This window comes from Hyperolius riggenbachi, chromosome 11 (assembly GCF_040937935.1).
Source record: "Hyperolius riggenbachi isolate aHypRig1 chromosome 11, aHypRig1.pri, whole genome shotgun sequence".
NCBI lineage: Eukaryota > Metazoa > Chordata > Amphibia > Anura > Hyperoliidae > Hyperolius > Hyperolius riggenbachi.
Genome location: NC_090656.1, coordinates 136,949,938 through 136,974,354, shown reverse-complemented (window position 1 = coordinate 136,974,354; position 24,417 = coordinate 136,949,938). Strand labels below are relative to the sequence as shown.

Below are 24,417 nucleotides of genomic sequence, written 5' to 3'. Positions count from 1 at the left end.
AGATCTAAATCCAATCGAGAATCTGTGGCAAGATCTGAAAACTGCTGTTCACAAACACTGTCCATCTAATCTGACTGATTTGGAGCTGTTTTGCAAAGAATGGGCAATGATTTCAGTCTCTAGATGTGCAAAGCTGGTAGAAACATACCCTAAAAGACTGGCAGTTGTAATTGCAGCAAAAGGTGGTTCTACAAAGTATTGACTCAGGGGGCTGAATAATTACGCACACCCCACTTTCAGTTATTTATTTGTAAAAAATGTTTAAATTCATGTATGATTTTCGTTCCACTTCTCACCTTCTCACATGTACACCACTTTGTGTTGGTCTTACACGTGGAATTCCAATAAAATTGATTCATGTTTGTGGCAGTAATGTGACAAAATGCGGAAAACTTCAAGGGGGCCGAATACTTTTGCAAGCCACTGTATACAGTATATATATATATATATATATATATATATATATATATATATATATATATATACAGGTAGTCCCCGGTTTACGAACGCCCGATATACGAACGACCTGCCGATACGATCCCGCCGCGATGCCGTAATTTCCACGTGGGGAAGTTTGAAGAAGCGGCTTCCAACTTCCCCGTGTGTCGGCGCATGTCCCCTCAGCAGTGTTGGACTCACCTCCGAACCGAGTCCAACGCTCGGTTCAGACTCACCTCCGAACCGAGTCCAAATCTTTTTGTAGCCTAAGCCTGCTTTAAATTGCTCAATAACGTTATCCCTGACCTGTCTGGTGTGTTCTTTGGACTTCACGGTGTTGTTGCTCCCAATATTCTCTTAGACAAGCTCTGAGACCATCACAGAGCAGCTGTATTTGTACTGACATTCGATTACACACAGGTGCACTCTATTTAGTCATTAGCACTCATCAGGCAATGTCTATGGGCAACTGACTGCACTCAGACCAAAGGGGGCTGAATAATTACACACACCCCATTTTGCAGTTATTGATTTGTAAAAAAAAAATGTTTGGAATAATGTATGATTTTCGTTCCACTTCTCACGTGTACACCACTTTGTGTTGGTCTTTCACGTGGAATTCCAATAAAACTGATTCATGTTGGTGGCAGTAATGGGACAAAATGTGCAAAACTTCAAGGGGGCCGAATACTTTTGCAAGCCACTGTAGCTTTGTGGGGCTACTTGCCAGGACTGCCTCTATTGCTTGCTTATCATGTGGTCCTGTGTGGTGATCTGATGACGAGGAAATGATGGCTACTATGAAGAAGCTGCCTGTCTACAATGCAGGGGATGGAATGCTCACTCCAGTATATGGGGGGCTGCCTGGAAATTACAATGAAAGTTTAGAAAGGCAGAAGAAACCTGGCAGAAAAGGGAAATCTGTGAGAGAAATCTATGATGGGTGGGAGCTATCGGGGGGCTGGACCTTGCCTGGCATAGTGGTGGCAACAGATCAGCAGATAAGCTGTCACATGATAAGAAGGTTAGCTAGTACATTTGATATTTGCGGGAATCATTTTTAAAACTCACTAGTAATCGCTTGTTGTGCAGGTTGTGGGATGGATTAGGGAGGATATCCCAGTGTTGCTGAATTCCTGAAAATCATGTTTAATGGACTATATTTAGAAATGTAAACATCCATTAAAACTATTAAACAATCTTCATATGGGCTGGATTTTTTTAAACATAGTAGCCAGTGAAAATATTTTCACACATCTGTTAAAAGTAATGTTAAAATCTTTTACTTGTCACTAAAATGTAAAGCAACGTACAGGTTATGAAACTGGATTTAGCAACAAGGATCATCCTATATTTACAGTAGCAGCTAGATGTACATATAAGAATATGAACATGCTCTTTGACAGTGTTCTGTGGAGTGGGGGGTGATTGCTGACTATGTGCCAGAACTCTTTAGATCAGGTAGGATGATTGCAAAACTGGGCTTCCTGTCCTGCCTAATCCAGCATGAACAGTACTGACTTCCTGCAGACTGCTCTGAGGAAAAGCGTTCCTTTGTGTGTATCATTGTAAGTGGTGCCATTTCACTCTTCACTTAAGTCATTCAAACAACCATGAGAATAACTAAGTCCATGCGTAATATGACTACAAGATAAGCTGAGCCATATACAAATACCTGTAAACAAGAACAGTTTTGTAAAGGTGAATAAGAGCATAAAATGTATGGTGCCAGTACTTAAGGGTAATGTCACACAGGCAGACAAACACGGTGGCATGAAACAGGAATCTGCCTCAAACTATTTCAGCGATCAAACATACCTCAGGTATACGTGAAATAATTGACCTGTAGTTATAGATGACCAAGAAGGCACACTCTCATATATTATACTAGGGAGCAGTGTGCGCCCATACATTATACTAGGGAGAGGTGCATACCCATACATTATACTAGGGAGAGGTGCGCACCCATACATTATACTAGGGAGAGGTGCGCTCCCATACATTATACTAGGGAGAGGTGCGCTCTCATACATTATACTAGGGAGAGGTGCGCTCCCATACATTATACTAGGGAGCGGTGCACTCCCATACATTATACTAGGAAGCGGTGTGCACCCATACATTATACTAGGGAGAAGTGCGCTCCTATACATTATACTAGATAGAAGTGTGCTCCCATAAATTATACTAGGGAGAGGTGCACTCCTATACATTATACTAGGGAGCAGTGTGCACCCATACTTTATACTAGGAAGAGGTGCGTACCCATACATCACGGCCGGGCCGAGGCATAGGCTGGAGAGGCTCCAGCCTCAGGGTGCAGTGTAGGAGGGGACGCACAATTCACTCAGCTGTCATTCCTAATTGTGTATGAAGCAGAAAGAAATAAGAAAAGGGGATACATAGCAGTGACTGCAAGCCAGATAACTAGATATTGAGGTGTTGGGGAGGTTGAGGGCCCTGTGGCCCTCTTAGTCTAATAGCAATCAGTGTTTGACAGCTGGGGTAGGAGGGAGAAGGGGGGCACTTTGGTGTCTCAGCCTTGGGTGCTGGAGGACCTTGTCCCTGCTCTGCCATACATTATACTAGGGAGAGGTGCATACCCATACATTATACTAGGGAGAAGTGTGCTCCCATACATTATACTAGGGAGAGGTGCACTCCTATACATTATACTAGGGAGCGGTGTGCACCCATACATTATACTAGGGAGAGGTGCATACCCATACATTATACTAGGGAGAGGTGCGCTCCCATACATTATACTAGGGAGAGGTGCACTCCTATACATTATACTAGGGAGCAGTGTGCACCCATACTTTATACTAGGGAGAGGTGCATACCCATACATTATACTAGGGAGAAGTGTGCTCCCATACATTATACTAGGGAGAGGTGCACTCCTATACATTATACTAGGGAGCGGTGTGCACCCATACATTATACTAGGGAGAGGTGCATACCCATACATTATACTAGGGAGAGGTGCGCTCCCATACATTATACTAGGGAGAGGTGCACTCCTATACATTATACTAGGGAGAGGTGCGTACCCATACATTATACTAGGGAGTGGTGTGCTCCCAAACATTATACTAGGGGGCGGTGCACTCCCATACATTATACTAGGGAGCGGTGTGCACCCATACTTTATACTAGGGAGAGGTGCGTACCCATACATTATAGGGAGAGGTGCGCACCCATACATTATAGGGAGAGGTGCACTCCCATACATTATACTAGGGAGAGGTGTGCTCTCATACATTATACTAGGGAGAGGTGCGCTCTCATACATTATACTAGGAAGAGGTGCGTACCCATACATTATAGGGAGAGGTGCACTCCCATACATTATACTAGGGAGAGGTGTGCTCTCATACATTATACTAGGGAGAGGTGCGCTCTCATACATTATACTAGGGAGAGGTGTGCTCTCATACATTATACTAGGGAGAGGTGTGCTCTCATACATTATACTAGGGAGAGGTGCGCTCTCATACATTATACTAGGGAGAGGTGTGCTCTCATACATTATACTAGGGAGAGGTGCGCTCTCATACATTATACTAGGGAGAGGTGCGCTCTCATGCATTATACTAGGGAGAGGTGCGCTCTCATACATTATACTAGGGAGAGGTGCGCTCTCATACATTATACTAGGGAGAGGTGCGCTCTCATACATTATACTAGGGAGAGGTGTGCTCTCATACATTATACTAGGGAGAGGTGTGCTCTCATACATTATACTAGGGAGAGATGTGCTCTCATACATTATACTAGGGAGAGGTGTGCTCTCATACATTATACTAGGGAGAGGTGCGCTCTCATACATTATACTAGGGAGAGGTGTGCTCTCATACATTATACTAGGGAGAGGTGTGCTCTCATACATTATACTAGGGAGAGGTGCGCTCTCATACATTATACTAGGGAGAGGTGCACTCCCATACATTATACTAGGGAGAGGTCGCTCTCATACATTACACTAGGGAGAGGTGTGCTCTCATACATTATACTAGGGAGAGGTGCACTCCCATACATTATACTAGGGAGCGGTGCACTCCCATACATTATAGGGAGAGGTGCACTCCCATACATTATACTAGGGAGAGTTGCGCTCTCATACATTATACTAGTGAGAAGTGTGCTCCATACATTACACTAGGGAGAGGTGTGCTTTCATACATTATACTAGGGAGAGGTGTGCTCTCATACATTATACTAGGGAGAGGTGTGCTCTCATACATTATACTAGTGAGAAGTGTGCTCCATACATTATACTAGGGAGAGGTGCACTCCTATACATTATACTAGGGAGAGGTGTGCTCTCATACATTATACTAGGGAGAGGTGTGCTCTCATACATTATACTAGGGAGAGGTGTGCTCTCATACATTATACTAGGGAGAGGTGCGCTCTCATACATTATACTAGGGAGAGGTGCACTCCCATACATTATACTAGGGAGAGGTCGCTCTCATACATTACACTAGGGAGAGGTGTGCTCTCATACATTATACTAGGGAGAGGTACACTCCCATACATTATACTAGGGAGCGGTGCACTCCCATACATTATACTAGGGAGAGGTGCACTCCCATACATTATACTAGGGAGCGGTGCACTCCCATACATTATAGGGAGAGGTGCACTCCCATACATTATACTAGGGAGAGGTGTGCTCTCATACATTATACCAGGGAGAGGTGTGCTCTCATACATTATACTAGGGAGAGGTGTGCTCTCATACATTATACTAGTGAGAAGTGTGCTCCATACATTATACTAGTGAGAGATTACTAAAACCCACACCAGGCAGAATTAGAGACTGGCCAGGTCTGAGGTGGGACAAGACCAGTGTGGAGAGATGTCCCCATGCTCTCATGTTTGCATGTAAAAGTAAGCCTGGATGTACCAAAGATGGTGTCACACTTTTTTTTATAGAATAGAAGGACATTTAAAATTTTGGGATTTGAAAATTGGTTAGCCCCAGGTTACATTCCCTCCTATCAAAAAAACATCTCTCAGAGCCAGTAAGTGTCTTCCCCTGAAGGTGGCTTCCTGAGCCTGAGAAGTTCCTGATCTATTCAGAACTTGTGTGAATTTCCACAGCCAGAAATTAGATATTACACAGGATAATGTTTATTTCTGTTTTATTCCCTTATAAGCAAATGTCTTGTTGTGTGTCATTGTCGTTTTTACTTTTGTTTTTGTAAATATTTTTGTATATATTCTTTCTTCATTTGTTCCGCTTTTTGGAATATTAAATTATTATTTAATAAGTTAGTTTTCTGTGTACTAAGCAGAGATTTAAAACTCATGGCCCATATGCAATTCACCTTTTCACCTGAGTTTTCTCCTAGGTGATATTTTTAAGCTTGTCAATAAAATGCCTTTTAAGCCCCCAGAAGGCAAGAAAATACTCAAAATAATTTTAATATTACTTTTTCACCTACTTTTTTAGGCTTCTTTCCCACCAGGACGTTGCGTTTAGGGGACGTTATAGGGCGCATCACGTGCTGGTGGTGATGGAGCAGGACGCTACCAAGAGCCGAGTTACAAGCAGCTCTTGGTGCTCCTGCTCTGTCGGATGCGCTGCGGAGACCACGTGAGCGGAGCTCTCCACATCACGTGGTCCCGCCAGCCAATCAGCGGCCGCTCCTGGAAGTAAACACTGCAAGTGCAGTGAATATAAAGTAGCCATGTGTCTGGCTACGTAGCGGCCTCTCCCCGCCTCCTTTCCTCCCACAAAATAAAAAAAAAACACCCATACTGAGCATGTGCAAGCAGTCAAACGCGGCTTAAGCCGCTAGAATGCACAGTATGCTGCACTTCAAACGAACGTGCAGCGTTCCTGTGTAACACAACGTGGGCACTGTGAACAGCCCATTGATTTTTCATTGCTGTGCGGTGGGGTGCGTTACAGGCTGCTCTAACGTGTGCCTGTAACGTCCCACCGTGAAAGCAGCCTAAAAGATGAAAAATGATCTCCTAGGAGAAAACTCCTATGCAAAAAGTGAATTGCATATGGCCCCTAGAGAGAGACTGCAGTGTATTGTGTTACAGTTCAGTGCCGTATTGTATGCTCAGATTGTTCGTTGCTACCATGTGAGATTGCATTGTGTGTGTGGGTAGTGTTTCCGTAGTTTTGGCCTAAAGCCTGTGGCTGACCCAGGATATGTGAACACCAGCCTGAGTACGTGCAGCTCGACAGCAGTGCATGAAATTGTCATAATTGCCATATACAGGGACAGATCTCCTTCGGTACAGGAATCTGTGTGTGTATAGTGTCTAGAAGTATTGTTGCAGACTGCTGCTAGTGGTGGCTGAGTCTCGCAGAGTGTGGTTGAGGGCGACGGACTTGTTCTAAATTAAATAAGGCTATTCCTCCTCTCTGTTTGGTCAAACCCCATCAGGACCCATCTCTGCAGGAGTGCCGTGGCGCCGGTTCCTGACACAAACCCTTACTGATTCAGCCACAGTCTCTTCTTTCAACCACTACTCCATTCACCCCACTAAGTAAATGGAGCAGAATGTAAAGAGTCGCATAGCATTGAAAGCAGTGGTTGTCAACAGAGAGCAGAGCTAGATGTGAGCACCAGGAGTCCTGCCAGCTGTTACATGTAACTGAAGGGGTTCGTATACACTACCCTACAGGTTTTAACGATGGTTGGACATACACTTTAAAATAAGACTGAAGTGTTTTAGTTTTTTTTTTAGTAAAGAAAGAACAAGCCTTACTAGCTATTAGGTTTTGAGATTGGCTCACAGTGATCACTGGTCAGAAGCCAATTAAATCGGCTCCTGACCAGGTCACAGAGCTTTGTTGTCATACTGACGGCAGGGCAAGTGAGCTTCAGAGATAGGAGAGCACCGCAATTGGCCTTATGTCAGGTCCGTGCGGCGCGGTAATTGAAATCTACATCCTGGCAGGAATAAGCAGTCATAAACAAGGCATAGATTTCACTTACCGAAGTCCAGAAGTTGTTAAAGAAGGCTTGAAAGCTTTCCTTGCATTGAAGGACATAGTTACATAGTTACATAGTTATTTTGGTTGAAAAAAGACATACGTCCATCGAGTTCAACCAGTACAAAGTACAACTCCAGCCCGTCTCCCACATACCCCTGTTGATCCAGAGGAAGGCGAAAAAAAAACCACAAGGCATGGTCCAATTAGCCCCAAAAGGGAAAAATTCCTTCCTGACTCCAGATGGCAATCAGATAAAATCCCTGGATCAACATCATTAGGCATAACCTAGTAATTGTAGCCATGGATGTCTTTCAACGCAAGGAAAGCATCTAAGCCCCCTTTAAATGCAGGTATAGAGTTTGCCATAACGACTTACTGTGGCAATGCATTCCACATCTTAATCACTCTTACTGTAAAGAACCCTTTCCTAAATAAATGGCTAAAACGTTTTTCCTCCATGTGCAGCTCATGTCCTCTAGTCCTTTGAGAAGGCCTAGGGACAAAAAGCTCATCCGCCAAGCTATTATATTGCCCTCTGATGTATTTATACATGTTAATTAGATCCCCTCTAAGGCGTCTTTTCTCTAGACTAAATAAACTCAGTTTATCTAACCTTTCTTGGTAAGCGAGACCTTCCATCCCACGTATCAATTTTGTAGCTCGTCTCTGCACCTGCTCTAAAACTGCAATATCTTTTTTGTAATGTGGTGCCCAGAACTGAATTCCACATTCCAGATGTGGCCTTACTAGAGAGTTAAACAGGGGCAATATTATGCTAGCATCTCGAGTTTTTATTTCCCTTTTAATGCATCCCAAAATTTTGTTCGCTTTAGCTGCAGCGGCTTGGCATTGAGTACGATTATTTAACTTGTTGTCGATGAGTTCTCCTAAGTCCTTCTCCAAGTTTGATGTCCCCAACTGTATCCCATTTATTTTGTATGGTGCTAGACCATTGGTACGACCAAAATGCATGACTTTACATTTGTCAACATTGAACTTCATCTGCCATGTATGTGTCCATATAGCCATCCTATCCAGATCCTGTTGCAATATGACACTATCTTCCTGAGAGTTGATGATTCTGCACAATTTTGTATCATCTGCAAAAATAGAAACATTGCTCACTACTGCATGTACTAGGTCATTAATAAATAAATTGAAGAGCACTGGACCCAGTACAGACCCCTGTGGGACCCCACTGCTAACAGTCTCCCATTTTGAGTAGGATCCATTGACCACAACTCTGTTTTCTGTCCATTAGCCAGTTCCCTATCCATGCACACAAACTCTTCCCCAGTCCTTGCATCCTCAACTTTTGCACCAGACTTCTGTGGGGAACAGTGTCAAAGGCCTTTGCAAAGTCCAAGTATATCACATCTACAGCATTCCCAATATCCATATTAGCATTCACTACCTCATAAAAGCTGAGCATGTTAGTCAAACAGGACCTGTCTTTAGTAAACCCATGTTGATGCTGAGAAATAAGATTATTTTCTACTATGAAGTCATGTATAGTATCTCTTAGTAACCCCTCAAATAGTTTGCATACAACTGATGTTAAGCTTACAGGTCTATAATTTCCTGGATCAGATTTTTTGCCCTTCTTAAATAATGGGAAAACGTGGGCTGTACGCCAATCCACTGGGACTCTGCCATAGCTTTAATTACTAGTTCATTCCCAGGAGAGTTATTAACGGTTATCTGGCCCAAGCCTTGTAAGGGCTTTTGTATCTTCACCTAGATCAACTAAGATATGTGAGGGTTCAGGACAGAAAGGTATATTATGTGTACTTATTTATGTATTATTATTATTAGTAGTATTATTATTAAGGTTGAACTTGATGGACGGATGTCTTTTTTCAACCAAACTAACTGTAAAAAAAAATATACCATTCATTTCTATGGATCTATACATCTAAATAAAAAAGCGACAGCTATAGAACAGCGAGTGTTAGAGGTTTTAGTCCAAAACAGTGACTGCTAAGAGCTATGCAATAGCTCCAATGCTGCCTTTTAAAGAAGTCCCATTTTGTAGGACAAACAAAAGAGAAGTACTGATTTATATTTTGAAAAGCAATGATAAATCTCTCACTTTTTCTTAACGCTGCCAAAAAATATCATTCACATAAAAGAACTCAAAATGTAAAACTCTAGCTCTATATTTCACAGTACACAATGGTTGAGCAGCTGACAAAATTAGAATATGCCTCAGTTATTCGCTGATCAAATGGTTAAATATGCTGGCTTCTTTCAGTGCTCATACCCTGGTGGTATTTTGGCTGATATTCACATTGCCTCCCTCCTATTCTAAACCATCCAGGCTCATAAAACAGATACTGCCAGCGCTGACTTTATAAGGGCGTCACTGTTCACAAAGCAAATAGTGCTGCTGTATGGCTGCAGTCTACTGATCGCTGAACTCACTACGACTTTATCATCGTGTGGCTGTGTCACCACCCTTCCCTCTTAATTATTTACCCTATGACAGTTTCATTGGTTTATTATTGGAGTATAATTCCTTCTTTAAAAGTCAGAAGGAGGACAGGATTTGTGAGGATGTCTTACAATCAGGCCCGGTTTTACATCACAGGAGCCTATAGGCACAGATGTCCTGGCATCCTAAACTTCACCCTCCAGGAACCCATAACCCCCACTGACTCGCACCGCAAGTGTGCTGGCTGTCCCAGCTGTCACTTCTCCCTTACCCGTCATAGGTAGCTACAGGTGTCCATTAGCATTAGGTAGCCAGAGGTACCCTCAGTATTAAGTAGCTAGTGGTGCCCTTACTGAAGGGAGATCTTGTCAGTGGAATGCCAAGAGCCAGGTGACTAAACCCTCATTTACATTCCGCTCGGGACTCAGCATAGGGAAGGAGGAAGGCACTAGGAGAAGGGAGTGAGCCGCCCCTCCATCATCAGGCGCCTGTAGGCACGTGCCTACAGTGCCTTATGGTAAATCCGGCCCTGCTTACAATAGATCTAAAATTAAAGAGGGACTTTAATGTGTGTCATTTTTTTAATCAACACAAACACTGTTTATTGAATACCACAGCAAAAAGTAAATACAGTGAGAACTTTCAGGCATTCACAACATGCAATATCACATATTGGCAATCAGCATCCACATAATTATAGGCTGAGAGCCAATTCCCCCAAATCTTCTGAAATTCAGTAGGGGCGCCTGTTTGCATAGATCACTTTCTCTAATTTTAAGGAGACATTAACCTTTTTAACCCACATAGCTAATGCAGGGGGAACAGTGTTTTCCCATAATTGGAGGATTAATTTCCTGGCTATGAAAAGAGATTGAATAATAGTAATTCTGACATGGTCAGATGCACTCCCATCTCCATAGGCCCCGAGAAGACACACAAGAGCAGTCCTAGGGACCTGCATCTGATAGAGCCTCTCCACCACATCCAGAATGCTGGACCAGTACCTATGCAGCTTAGGGCAATTCAACAGCATATGGAAAAGATCTCCATGATCTCTTTTGCATCTGGGACAATCAAGAGAATCAAGTAGGCCCGCACGATATAACCACTTGGGAGTAAAGTGAGTTCTGTGAATTATCTGGAGTTGGGAGAATTTTTGGGTAGCATTGACTGGCAGCAGGGGCACTACCTGAAGAGCTTCCAACCAGTCCGTCTCTGTAAGATCCGGTAACTCGCTTTCCCACCAAGTTTTGCATTTAAACAGAAATTTCAAATGATACCTTTCAAGTAACAAGCTATAGCATGTAGAGATTAGGCCTTGCTTACTTGACTGAGAATCAAAGTACCGTATTTTTTAGAATATAAGACGCTCCGGGATATAGGACGCAACTAGGTTTAGAGGGCAAAAATCAAGGGGGAAAAAATCCTAGGTGCATCTATACTGCAGCGGCATCTTGTGAACATTTTAACCCTCCAAAATGGTGTCTAAACTACTCTATCTAATACTACACTGCCCAGCTACACTACACCAATCCCTGTTGCCCCTACCAGTTATACTACACACTACACTACACTTAACCCTGCTGCCCCAACCAACTAAGCTACACAGCAATGCACTACACTACACTGTACACTGTCTCTTTAATACTATACCTGCTCCTGCTGCTGCAATCTAGTGTTGGGCGAACATCTAGATGTTCGGGTTCGGGCCGAACAGGCCGAACATGGCCGCGATGTTCGGGTGTTCGAGCCGAACTCCGAACATAATGGAAGTCAATGGGGACCCGAACTTTTGTGCTTTGTAAAGCCTCGTTACATGCTACATACCCCACATTTACAGGGTATGTGCACCTTGGGAGTGGGTACAAGAGGAAAAATTTTTTAGCAAAAAGAGCTTATAGTTTTTGAGAAAATCGATTTTAAAGTTTCAAAGGGAAAACTGTCTTTTAAATGCGGGAAATGTCTGTTTTCTTTGCACAGGTAACATGCTTTTTGTCGGCATGCAGTCATAAATGTAATACATATAAGAGGTTCCAGGAAAAGGGACCGGTAACGCTAACCCAGCAGCAGCACACGTGATGGAACAGGAGGAGGGTGGCGCAGGAGGAGAAGGCCACGCTTTGAGACACAACAACCCAGGCCTTGCATGAGGACAAGAAGCGTGCGGATAGCAATTTGCATTTTGTCGCCATGCAGTCATAAATGTAATACAGATGAGAGGTTCAATAAACAGGGGCCGGAAACGCTAACCCATCACAGATGTTCATTGTTCATGTTACTTGGTTGGGGTCCGGGAGTGTTGCGTAGTCGTTTCCAATCCAGGATTGATTCATTTTAATTTGAGTCAGACGGTCTGCATTTTCTGTGGAGAGGCGGATACGCCGCCGATCTGTGACGATGCCTCCGGCAGCACTGAAACAGCGTTCCGACATAACGCTGGCTGCCGGGCAAGCCAGCACCTCTATTGCGTACATTGCCAGTTTGTGCCAGGTGTCTAGCTTCGATACCCAATAGTTGAAGGGTGCAGATGGATTGTTCAACACAGCTACGCCATCTGACATGTAGTCCTTGACCATCTTCTCCAGGCGATCGGTGTTGGAGGTGGATCTGCACGCTTGCTGTTCTGTGTGCTGCTGCATGGGTGTCAGAAAATTTTCCCACTCCAAGGACACTGCCGATACCATTCCCTTTTGGGCACTAGCTGCGGCTTGTGTTGTTTGCTGCCCTCCTGGTCGTCCTGGGTTTGCGGAAGTCAGTCTGTCGGCGTACAACTGGCTAGAGGAGGGGGAGGATGTCAATCTCCTCTCTAAAGTCTCCACAAGGGCCTGCTGGTATTCTTCCATTTTGACCTGTCTGGCTCTTTCTTCAAGCAGTTTTGGAACATTGTGTTTGTACCGTGGATCCAGAAGGGTATAAACCCAGTAATTGGTGTTGTCCAGAATGCGCACAATGCGTGGGTCGCGTTCAATGCAGTCCTAGGCCGAAGAGGTCATAGCCTAGGGTCACAAAACCTGTTTATTTGGGCAATTTCAATGGTGGCGAGTCTGCCGTACATAAATCGCAGCAATGGCCGTTAGCAACGTCTGAATTTCACGAAATGTCTCATGCAGGTAGAAGACATATTGTTAGACTTGGATTCCAAAGATGGGGTCCCTACATCTCTGCAAACCAGAGTTACAGGGGTCCAAAATTGGTAAAATCCCCCATAGGCTTTCATAGGGCCTCCTATTTACAGTTCCAAAATCTCACATCTTTTCAAAGGGCAATTGCTCAGCAGTGGCAAATTTTCTAGCATTGTAGGGACCCTTAGGGGGAACATGACTGGTGAGTTTCGGGCCCCTAGGCCGAAGAAGTCATAGCCTAGGGTCACAAAAACCTGTTTATTTGGGCTATTTCAATGGTAGTGATGGTGACGTACATAAATCTCAGCCATGGCCGTTAGCAACGTCTGAATCTCACGAAATGTCTCATGCAGGTAGAAGACATATTGTTAGACTTGGATTCCAAAGATGGGGTCCCTACATCTCTGCAAACCAGAGTTACAGGGCTCCAAATTTGGTAAAATCCCCCATAGGCTTTCATTGGGCCTCCTATTTACAGTTCCAAAATCTCACATCTTTTCAAAGGGCAATTGCTCAGCAGTGGCAAATTTTCTAGCATTGTAGGAACCCTTAGGGGGAACATGACTGGTGAGTTTCGGGCCCCTAGGCCGAAGAGGTCATAGCCTAGGGTCACAAAAACCTGTTTATTTGGGCTATTTCAATGGTAGTGATGGTGACGTACATAAATCTCAGCCATGGCCGTTAGCAACGTCTGAATTTCACGAAATGTCTCATGCAGGTAGAAGACATATTGTTAGACTTGGATTCCAAAGATGGGGTCCCTACATCTCTGCAAACCAGAGTTACAGGGGTCCAAAATTGGTAAAATCCCCCATAGACTTTCATTGCCTCCCTATTTCACTTTCCAAAATCTCACATCTTTTCAAAAGGCAATGGCTCAGCAGTACCAAATTTTCTAGCATTGTAGGGACCCTTAGGGGGATCATGGACGGTGAGTTTTGCCACTGCTGAGCCATTGCCCTTTGAAATGGTGTGAGATTTTGGAACGGTAAATAGGAGGCCCAATGAAAGCCTATGGGGGATTTTACCAAATTTGGAGCCCTGTAACTCTGGTTTGCAGAGATGTAGGGACCCCATCTTTGGAATCCAAGTCTAACAATATGTCTTCTACCTGCATGAGACATTTCGTGAAATTCAGACGTTGCTAACGGCCATGGCTGAGATTTATGTACGTCAGCATCACTACCATTGAAATAGCCCAAATAAACAGGTTTTTGTGACCCTAGGCTATGATCTCTTCGGCCTAGGGGCCCGAAACTCACCAGTCACGTTCCCCCTAAGGGTCCCTACAATGCTAGAAAATTTGCCACTGCTGAGCAATTGCCCTTTGAAAAGATGTGAGATTTTGGAAAGTGAAATAGGGAGGCAATGAAAGCCTATGGGGGATTTTACCAATTTTGCACCCCTGTAACTCTGGTTTGCAGAGATGTAGGGACCCCATCTTTGGAATCCAAGTCTAACAATATGTCTTCTACCTGCATGAGACATTTCGTGAAATTCAGACGTTGCTAACGGCCATGGCTGAGATTTATGTACGTCAGCATCACTACCATTGAAATAGCCCAAATAAACAGGTTTGTGTGACCCTAGGCTATGACCTCTTCGGCCTAGGGGCCCGAAACTCACCAGTCATGTTCCCCCTAAGGGTCCCTACAATGCTAGAAAATTTGGTACTGCTGAGCCATTGCCCTTTGAAAAGAGGTGAGATTTTGGAAAGTGAAATAGGGAGGCAATGAAATCCTATGGGGGATTTTACCAATTTTGGACCCCTGTAACTCTGGTTTGCAGAGATGTAGGGACCCCATCTTTGGAATCCAAGTCTAACAATATGTCTTCTACCTGCATGAGACATTTCGTGAAATTCAGACGTTGCTAACGGCCATGGCTGAGATTTATGTACGTCAGCATCACTACCATTGAAATAGCCCAAATAAACAGGTTTTTGTGACCCTAGGCTATGACCTCTTTGGCCTAGGGGCCCGAAACTCACCAGTCATGTTCCCCCTAAGGGTCCCTACAATGCTAGAAAATTTGGTACTGCTGAGCCATTGCCCTTTGAAAAGATGTGAGATTTTGGAAAGTGAAATAGGGAGGCAATGAAATCCTATGGGGGATTTTACCAATTTTGGACCCCTGTAACTCTGGTTTGCAGAGATGTAGGGACCCCATCTTTGGAATCCAAGTCTAACAATATGTCTTCTACCTGCATGAGACATTTCGTGAAATTCAGACGTTGCTAACGGCCATGGCTGAGATTTATGTACGTCACCATCACTACCATTGAAATAGCCCAAATAAACAGGTTTTTGTGACCCTAGGCTATGACCTCTTCGGCCTAGGGGCCCGAAACTCACCAGTCATGTTCCCCCTAAGGGTCCCTACAATGCTAGAAAATTTGGTACTGCTGAGCCATTGCCCTTTGAAAAGAGGTGAGATTTTGGAAAGTGAAATAGGGAGGCAATGAAATCCTATGGGGGATTTTACCAATTTTGGACCCCTGTAACTCTGGTTTGCAGAGATGTAGGGACCCCATCTTTGGAATCCAAGTCTAACAATATGTCTTCTACCTGCATGAGACATTTTGTGAGATTCAGACGTTGCTAACGGCCATGGCTGAGATTTATGTACGTCACCATCACTACCATTGAAATTGCCCAAATAAACAGGTTTTTGTGACCCTAGGCTATGACCTCTTCGGCCTAGGGGCTCGAAACTCACCAGTCATGTTCCCCCTAAGGGTCCCTACAATGCTAGAAAATTTGCCACTGCTGAGCAATTGCCCTTTGAAAAGAAGTGAGATTTTGGAACTGTAAATAGGAGGCCCAATGAAAGCCTATGGGGGATTTTACCAAATTTGGAGCCCTGTAACTCTGGTTTGCAGAGATGTAGGGAACCCATCTTTGGAGCCCAAGTCTAACAATATTTCTTCTACCTGCATGAGACATTTCGTGAGATTCAGACGTTGCTAACGGCCATTGCTGCGATTTATGTACGTCAGACTCGCCACCATTGAAATTGCCCAAATAAACAGGTTTTTGTGACCCTAGGCTATGACCTCTTCGGCCTAGGACTGCATTGAACGTGACCAACGCATTTTGCGCATTCTGGAAAACACAAATTACTGGGTTTATACCCTTCTGGATCCACGGTACAAACACAATGTTCTAAAACTGCTTGAAGAAAGAGCCAGACAGGTCAAATGGAAGAATACCAGCAGGCCCTTGTGGAGACTTTAGAGAGGAGATTGACATCCTCCCCCTCCTCTAGCCAGTTGTACGCCGACAGACTGACTTCCGCAAACCCAGGACGACCAGGAGGGCAGCAAACAACACAAGCCGCAGCTAGTGCCCAAAAGCGAATGGTATCGGCAGTGTCCTTGGAGTGGGAAAATTTTCTGACACCCATGCAGCAGCACACAGAACAGCAAGCGTGCAGATCCACCTCCAACACCGATCGCCTGTAGAAGATGGTCAAGGACTACATGTCAGATGGCATAGCTGTGTTGAACAATCCATCTGCACCCTTCAACTATTGGGTATCGAAGCTAGACACCTGGCACAAACTGGCAATGTACGCAATAGAGGTGCTGGCTTGCCCGGCAGCCAGCGTTATGTCGGAACGCTGTTTCAGTGCTGCCGGAGGCATCGTCACAGATCGGCGGCGTATCCGCCTCTCCACAGAAAATGCAGACCGTCTGACTCAAATTAAAATGAATCAATCCTGGATTGGAAACGACTACGCAACACTCCCGGACCCCAACCAAGTAACCTGAACAATGAACATCTGTGATGGGTTAGCGTTTCCGGTCCCTGTTTATTGAACCTCTCATCTGTATCACATTTATGACTGCATGGCAACAAAATGCAAATTGCTATCCGCACGCTTCTTGTCCTCATGCAAGGCCTGGGTTGTTGTGTCTCAAAGCGTGGCCTTCTCCTCCTGCGCCACCCTCCTCCTGTTCCATCATGTGTGCTGCTGCTGGGTTAGCGTTACCGGTCCCTTTTCCTGGAACCTCTTATATGTATTACATTTATGACTGCATGCCGACAAAAAGCATGTTACCTGTGCAAAGAAAACAGACATTTCCCGCATTTAAAAGACAGTTTTCCCTTTGAAACTTTAATCGATTTTCTCAAAAACTATAAGCTCTTTTTGCTAAATTTTTTTTCCTCTTGTACCCACTCCCAAGGTGCACATACCCTGTAAATTTGGGGTATGTAGCATATAAGGAGGCTTTACAAAGCATGAAAGTTCGGGTCCCCATTGACTTCCATTATGTTCGGAGTTCGGCTCGAACACCCGAACATCGCGGCCATGTTCGGCCCGAACTCGAACATCTAGATGTTCGCCCAACACTACACGTGACCCGTTCGGCCAATCACAGCGCTAGCCGAACGTTCGGGTAACGTTCGGCCATGCGTTCTTAGTTCGGCCATATGGCCGAACAGTTTGGCCGAACACCATCAGGTGTTCTGCCGAACTTGAACATCACCCGAACAGGGTGATGTTCTGCAGAACCCGAACAGTGGCGAACACTGTTCGCCCAACACTACTGCAATCCTCTCCCTGTCTCTGGGTCCTGCTTCCTACATGGTCCTCTTCAGCTTCCTCCATGATCCTCTCCTGGCAGCAGCAATCCTCTTCCCCTGGCACAGCGATCCTCTTCTGCTGTTTGATGTGCAGGGAACACCGGCAGCCTTCTGCTTCACAGATCCGGGTCCTCCATTCTGTGCACACTAATCACGCTGCCCTGGGTCCTCCAACTTCTGTGCGCGCTGCCCTGCCTGTACACTAGTGGAGCACGTGCACCGGGGGTCATGGAGGACCCAGAGCAGCGTGCATAGAATGGAGGACCTGACGGATCTGTGAAGCGGAAGGCGGCCGGTGTTCCCTGCACATCAAGCAGCAGAAGAGGATCGCAATGCCTGGGGAAGAGGATTGCTGCTGCCAGGAGAGGATCGTGGAGGAAGCTGAAGAGGACCACATAGGAAGCAGGACCCAGAGACAGGGAGAAGATTGCAGCAGCAGGAGCAGGTATAGTATTAAAGCTTCCCTGCACACTCTGCATAATATGTTTCTGTACCTTTGGAATATAAGATGCATTCACTTTTCCCCCCAAGTTTTGAGGGAGAAAAAGTGTGTATTATATTCCGAAAAACACAGTAAATGTAGCAGCTAATAATCTAAGAGCAATCGAATGTACTGAAACGTAATCTGTCCCTCAGGAAGTGTTGGCAATAATTGGCGTAAAGAATGCAGGGAGACTATTATCTGTTATGAAAAAAATAACATACTGAGTTTGTCCACTCCCAGGTGTGCCCACTGCTCCCCAAAGTCTAAGCAGCTCAGCACTGGTAAATACTCATTGTTCCGTAAAGGCATAGTGGTAGTATACCCCTTAATTCCCTGCAATGCGCAGGTTTTCTGCTAAACCCTATGCAAAAGGAGCAACGTCAGTCTGCCAGAGGCTAGTCTGCAAAAGATACCTCCCTCCAATGCCATGTAAATGGATTTCATTCCCAACATAGGGTTCAGCTGTGTAGGCTCTGTTAACTCCTCCTATTCCCATCCCGCCAGGTGCTGGAGCTGTCAGCTAGGAAATATATCCAGGGACTGTGGAGTGCCAGTCCTCCCTCATCGTCTGGGTATTGTAAAGTTTCCAACTTAAGCCTTTGGTTGCTTTTTATTCCACACCAAATCACGAAAAATTTTATGAAATATTTTGAACAGTTTAGCATGAAGCCACACAGGGGAATTATGTAAAAAATACAAAATTTGAGGCATCAGAACCATTTTGAGCAAATTGACCCTGGCAACCACCAACAAGGGCAACTTCAGCCACGCTTTAATCTTGGTCCTAGAACGTTCTATGAGAGGCGCAATATTGAGACATTCAAATTGCAGTGGGTCAGCTGAAATAATTATCCCTAAATATCAAAAAGACGTTATGATGTTATGTTTTGGAGGGAGGGGGAGCGCGGAAGGGGGGACCCCTAGGTGAGGGGGGGGAGCTTTCCCCCCTCTCCGCCGCTCTGTGTGCCCACTGCGCCTCCTACCAAGCTGGGGGGGAACTTAGACCTGGCTGCCTACCTAACTGGGGACACCTGTGACCTGCCTCCCTAAACTGGGGGAGGGGGCTCCAGGTAAAGGGAGGGGGGGCTTCCCCTCTCCCGGCCGCTCTGTGCCCACTGCACCCCCTTCCAGCATGGTGGCCCCCACTAACTGGGGACCTGCCTTTGTGGGGATATCTGCCATTGCATTTTGTGTGGATATCTGCTGCCAAACAGATTGTATTTTGTAGGGATATCTGCTGCCAATCTAATTGCATTTTGTGGGGATATCTGCCACCAATCTAATTGCATTTTGTGGGGATATCTGCCACCAATCTGATTGTATTTTGTTTGAAAATCTGCCGCCAATTTGATTGCATTTTGTGGGATATCTGCCGCCAATCTAATTGCATTTTGTGGGGATATCTGCCGCCAATCTGATTGCATTTTGTGGGGATATCTGCCACCAATCTAATTGCATTTTGTGGGGATATCTGCCACCAATATGATTGTATTTTGTTGGCAAATCTGCCACCAATTTGATTGCATTTTGTGGAGATATCTGCCGCCAATCTATTTGCATTTTGTGGGGATATCTGCTGCCAATTTGATTGCATTTTGTGGTGATATCTGCCGCCAATCTAATTGCATTTTGTGGGGATATCTGCCACCAATCTAATTGCATTTTGTGGGGATATCTGCCACCAATCTGATTGTATTTTGTTGGGAAATCTGCCGCCAATTTGATTGCATTTTGTGTGGATATCTGCCGCCAATCTATTTGCATTTTGTGGGGATATCTGCTGCCAGTTTGATTGCATTTTGTGGGGAATCTGCCGCCAATCTGATTGCATTTTGTCGGAAAATCTGCTGCAATTTGACTACTTTATGAATTATCATGAGGCATGTAACTACTTAAAATGTATCTGGTCAGACCTAATCTCTGTGAATAACACCGCTACTTATTTTGTGTTTTTTTTTTTTTTTTTTTTTTTAAGTCTGCCCATGACTCATCATGACCACGCCGATGTTCCAGTGCATGATGACACCCATTTATTTTTTATGTGGGCATATTCCTATTGGAGACTGTCCTCAGAAGTGCTTACAATCTATTCCCTACCATAAAATCATGAAAAATTTCGGGAGTACATGTGTATGTGAGCCCAAAATGGGGTGGGTGGGTGGAGGGGACGGGAGGGGGGGGGGCGAGAGGGAGGGAGGGGGGGCGAGAGGGAGGGGGGCGAGAGGGAGGGAGGGGGGCGAGAGGGAGGGAGGTGAGAGGAAGGGAGGCGAGAGAGAGGGAGGGAGGGAGGCAGGCAGGCAGGCGGGCGGACCCCAGGCTGAAACGTCCTCGGTGGGCCCTTAGTGTCCCAGTCCGACCCTGCTTACAGAGACAACAAAGCATTATTTTTTGCATATTCAGCAGTGATGCACTGTGGAGCACCTCAAGCATCACTCCAACCTGAATAATTGCAAACACTTTCTGTTTTAAAAAGGCAAATGTCTGTTTTGCTTAGCATTTTAGTAAGAGGGCTTCTTGATCCCTTTCAGCCTATTACACACTCCTAGGAGTTCTGGCTCACCATGAGCTTGCCGGGTAATCTGTAGCTTAAAATACAGAATGTGGAGTCTAAAAAGCAACTGTGAAATTCTGATGCAATGTTATAAAGAAAGCTATGTAGCTGAAAATAAAAATATAAGACTCTTTTCTTTGCTATTAATATTTCATTAATGATCCATACTGCACATTTAGTTCATTATCTCATAAGTTTATGTTCACTTCCGTTTTGCTTTAAAGTACTTTTGATAAGGCCTTGTATAGTTATTGTTTAGTTTCTTTAAACTATTATATATTATTTTCAGATATATGAAGGAAACTTGTTTTACAAATGAATATGGGACACAGCATGCAGCCGCAACACTACACTTGCTGAATATGCTGAGCTTTCAAAAAAGAAATAAACTCCAGCATGCTCTGGATATGTACTGTACACTTGTAGAGAATGCAGAATAAAACACATTCATTCAGTTTTCTCACAGGACCATTTTAAACTCTATTAATAAAATATTTTTGTAAGCTCACAGCAAACAAGAAAATACTCATAGTAAGTTTGATACTCATTTATAGTCTGCTTCTATTAGTACTTTTTCAGTTGACAGATGAAAAGTTACCGGTATTTTTTAGAGGAGATGGAAAATTATGTCCTGGGAGAAAAACTCAGGAGAACAGTTAACTGAATAAGGGCCATGGGGGGAAAACCAAGTTAAATGTTTGCTATATTGTTTTTGATTTCGCATTGTGCATGTAAAATAGATGTCCACTCCACTGGGCTTTATTTTTATCACTGGTGGCTGCGTGGTTGTTAGTGCCTGTAAATCTGTTCTGGAGATAACCAGAGGGCAATTACTAAAGGATTCATGGAAATAATTTTGACTCCATTTCTGACACCTATGCACCTTTACTCTTTTGTTGAGGTAAAGTCATCTCCTGGCTAGTTATAGTTGGCCAAATGGTGCTCTGGGCTTTCATATCCTGCTTTCTGTTTCTGCGCTGGCATTGGCATCTTCACATATGGCCAAATAGGAAAATATATCATCGAGAATAAATATTGTACTGGAGAAACACACTGTGTTACAGTCCAAAGCAGAGATCAGTGCGTAGTTCATTCAGGGTAACAGCAAGGCATAACATATGGCATAACAGTTTCTACCTCTTCTGATTCGATTTAATGATGCCTGTAATCCTTTGAATGCTGATAGTTTCCTCTCTTTTACTATTTCAAATAGCAGATTAGCGGCACTATTTCTATTTTCATGCTGTTAAACATAATTAACTGCTTTCTTCTGTTGCCCAATAGCATATCTTTAGTTTTCTTTTCTTCCATTTTCATCTTTGGCTTGGATTGTATTTTTCCAGCCGTTCTCTTACCGTGGACTTCATGTCTTTAAAATTGTAATTGTGGAGAGGGCAAATGTCAGAAAACTCTTCAAGGTGGTCTGCCCAATGCAACCATTAATCACGCATCACTCATCCTTATATACCCCCCATTCTGCAAATGCTCAGTCAATAGCTGAAGATCAACCCTCCCTGAACAACGATCAATTGATATAGCTTGAACAACTGGTCTAGACTGCCCTCATTCTTAATTTTTGTTTGACATGATATCTTAATTAAATTAAATTTCTAATCTACCGTAGTACAAATCTATCATAGTGTAATATAGACTTTAACTGTAAGAGGCACAGTGTTGAATTTGTTCTCCATAAGCATATTAATACTAATACTAATAGCTTGTACTCCTGTTTGATTGCCTGAGGAAGCGGGATTGTCCCGTGAAAGGCGTGGCACCTGGGAGTACCAATAAATTGTTTTGTTCATCTGAACACTGAGTCTTATGCTGGTTCTTGGTTTTATGGGTGGTGAGTCGTGACAAACAATCTCCCCCCATTTTTAAATCCTGTTACATTTTTACTCTTTTGGCGCCTCTGGTCTGCATCCTAATAACAAGTGATCCACCTGTGGTGGCAAGGATTTTTTCCTGGTTTCTATCTACAGAGAGCGACATCTTATACCTGAGTGGGGTCAGGTACTAATTCTCCCCACTGGCATATGGAGTGGTTGCCTAGGGGCAACCTATGTTTGTGAGTATAACCTTTATCAATAATTAACAATCCAACTGTTTGAAGATATTGCACAATTTGGGCTCTCGGTCTTTTGTTTTTGTTATTGAAGTGCATGTTAATACTTTATAGTTGGTTAGAAAGCAACATAATTATCAACCAAAATCATAGCTACGGTCTCCATGCAACTTTTCAGTTTTATAAACTTTATTACATTTTTTGAAATGGTGTTCCCTCTTTTTCTGACCTCTTTTGACCCCCAATCTCCCTGCAGGCTGATATTGCCATTGCAGTTGAGAAGCCCAGCATGGGGCTCCTGTCTGAACAATACCAGCCCACATGTTTTTGACATATAAAGTGCTTTACAAGATGGAAGCAGAAATACTCCCCCCATGAAATATACACTTGTCCACAACAGGGACAAAGGAACTTTCCCACTTAAAAAAATAACCTTTCTTCTTATTGATTCATTTCTAATTATTTGTCCCAATGCTTGTAATCCTCTGGGTCTTCTTCCTGATGTCCATTCATATTGCCCCAATACCAAGAGAGGAGTACCTCAGAAAACGTTAAATATTCTTTGGGCATCCCCAAGGGTACATAGAACCTTCTGACTATCCTAATTACCAGCTAACTGGCAACCCGGAGTCTTGTCAGTTACTGTTACTATTGATAGGATTGATTCAACAATGGTGTCAGAAAAGACCAATGCCAAAGTACAACATAGATTGTATTGGAGGGTTTCCTAAAGACCTGGACACCCTGGATTGAATATAGAGGATGTGCTCTTTCAACTTTAATACGCTGAGTTTCTTGTTGCTTACCTATGCCTCATTCCCTGATGCCAGCCAGAATTATCTCTCCCACCTACATTGTATAGGTTCTATATTGTAACCTATTGACCCGCTAGTTACTCACTGTTCTGCAGTATCTATTACCTTTAATGCTTCTTTACTTCTAACATTTGTTCCTTAATGCTGTTTAACTTCTTTAAGAGTTGACTTCCCGTCGACTATTACATTATTGCACACTTTGTTATTTTACTCTTATGTTGTACTATTTAAATTTATTGACAGAGATATTTTAATTTCTTCCCAACTTCCGAACGGCAATAGGCATTGGGTAGGTGGCTCCCCCAGGACCGCCTAACGCCGATCAGTGTCAAGTCCTGGAGGCGCGCATCCCGGCTTGAGTGATGGAGCTTTGCTCCATCAACAGACTGCCAGCTGGCAGACTGTAAAAAAAAATGGCCAACTTTATTCATTGTACAGTGCTGCGATCTAGTGCAGCGCTGTACTGGGGACAGCCCTGTCAGTTGGCTGTCCCCTGGATTGGCTCACTACGCGATCACCTCTCATAGACTGATGCCTATGAGAGAGGATCACCCTGATTGGACCTCGGGGGTGGGAGGGAAAACAAATAGTCATTTTTATAAAAAAAAAAAAGAAAGTTAAATTAATATAAAAAAATACAGTCTGCGCAGCGATCAGAGCCCACCAACAGAAAGCCCTGTTGGTGGGCAAAAAGTGGGGGCAGGTTCATTTGAGGGCTAAGTTGTATGGCCTTGCAGCACACTGTTAAAGCTGCAGTGTACTGAATTGTAACAAATAGCCTGGTCACTAGTGGGGTGTAAGCCTGTGGTATTCAAGTGGTTAAAACTAAATCTTATGTCAAGCCTTCCCATTGCTCTGTTTATCTAAACCAATTAAATCCCTACCTGTTGAAGATTCAAAGACGTTATTGTCAGAGCTAACATTTACCTTAGTATTTCCAGAATGGACA

The 24,417-nt window shown here is 44.0% G+C and overlaps 1 protein-coding gene across 5 annotated transcripts in view; it reads left to right on the top strand.

Annotated features, from left to right (window-relative positions):
- The window catches only part of CHRM1 (cholinergic receptor muscarinic 1), a 501,924-nt gene that overhangs the window by 386,857 nt on the left and 90,650 nt on the right, over positions 1-24,417 (top strand). The window lies entirely within an intron of this gene.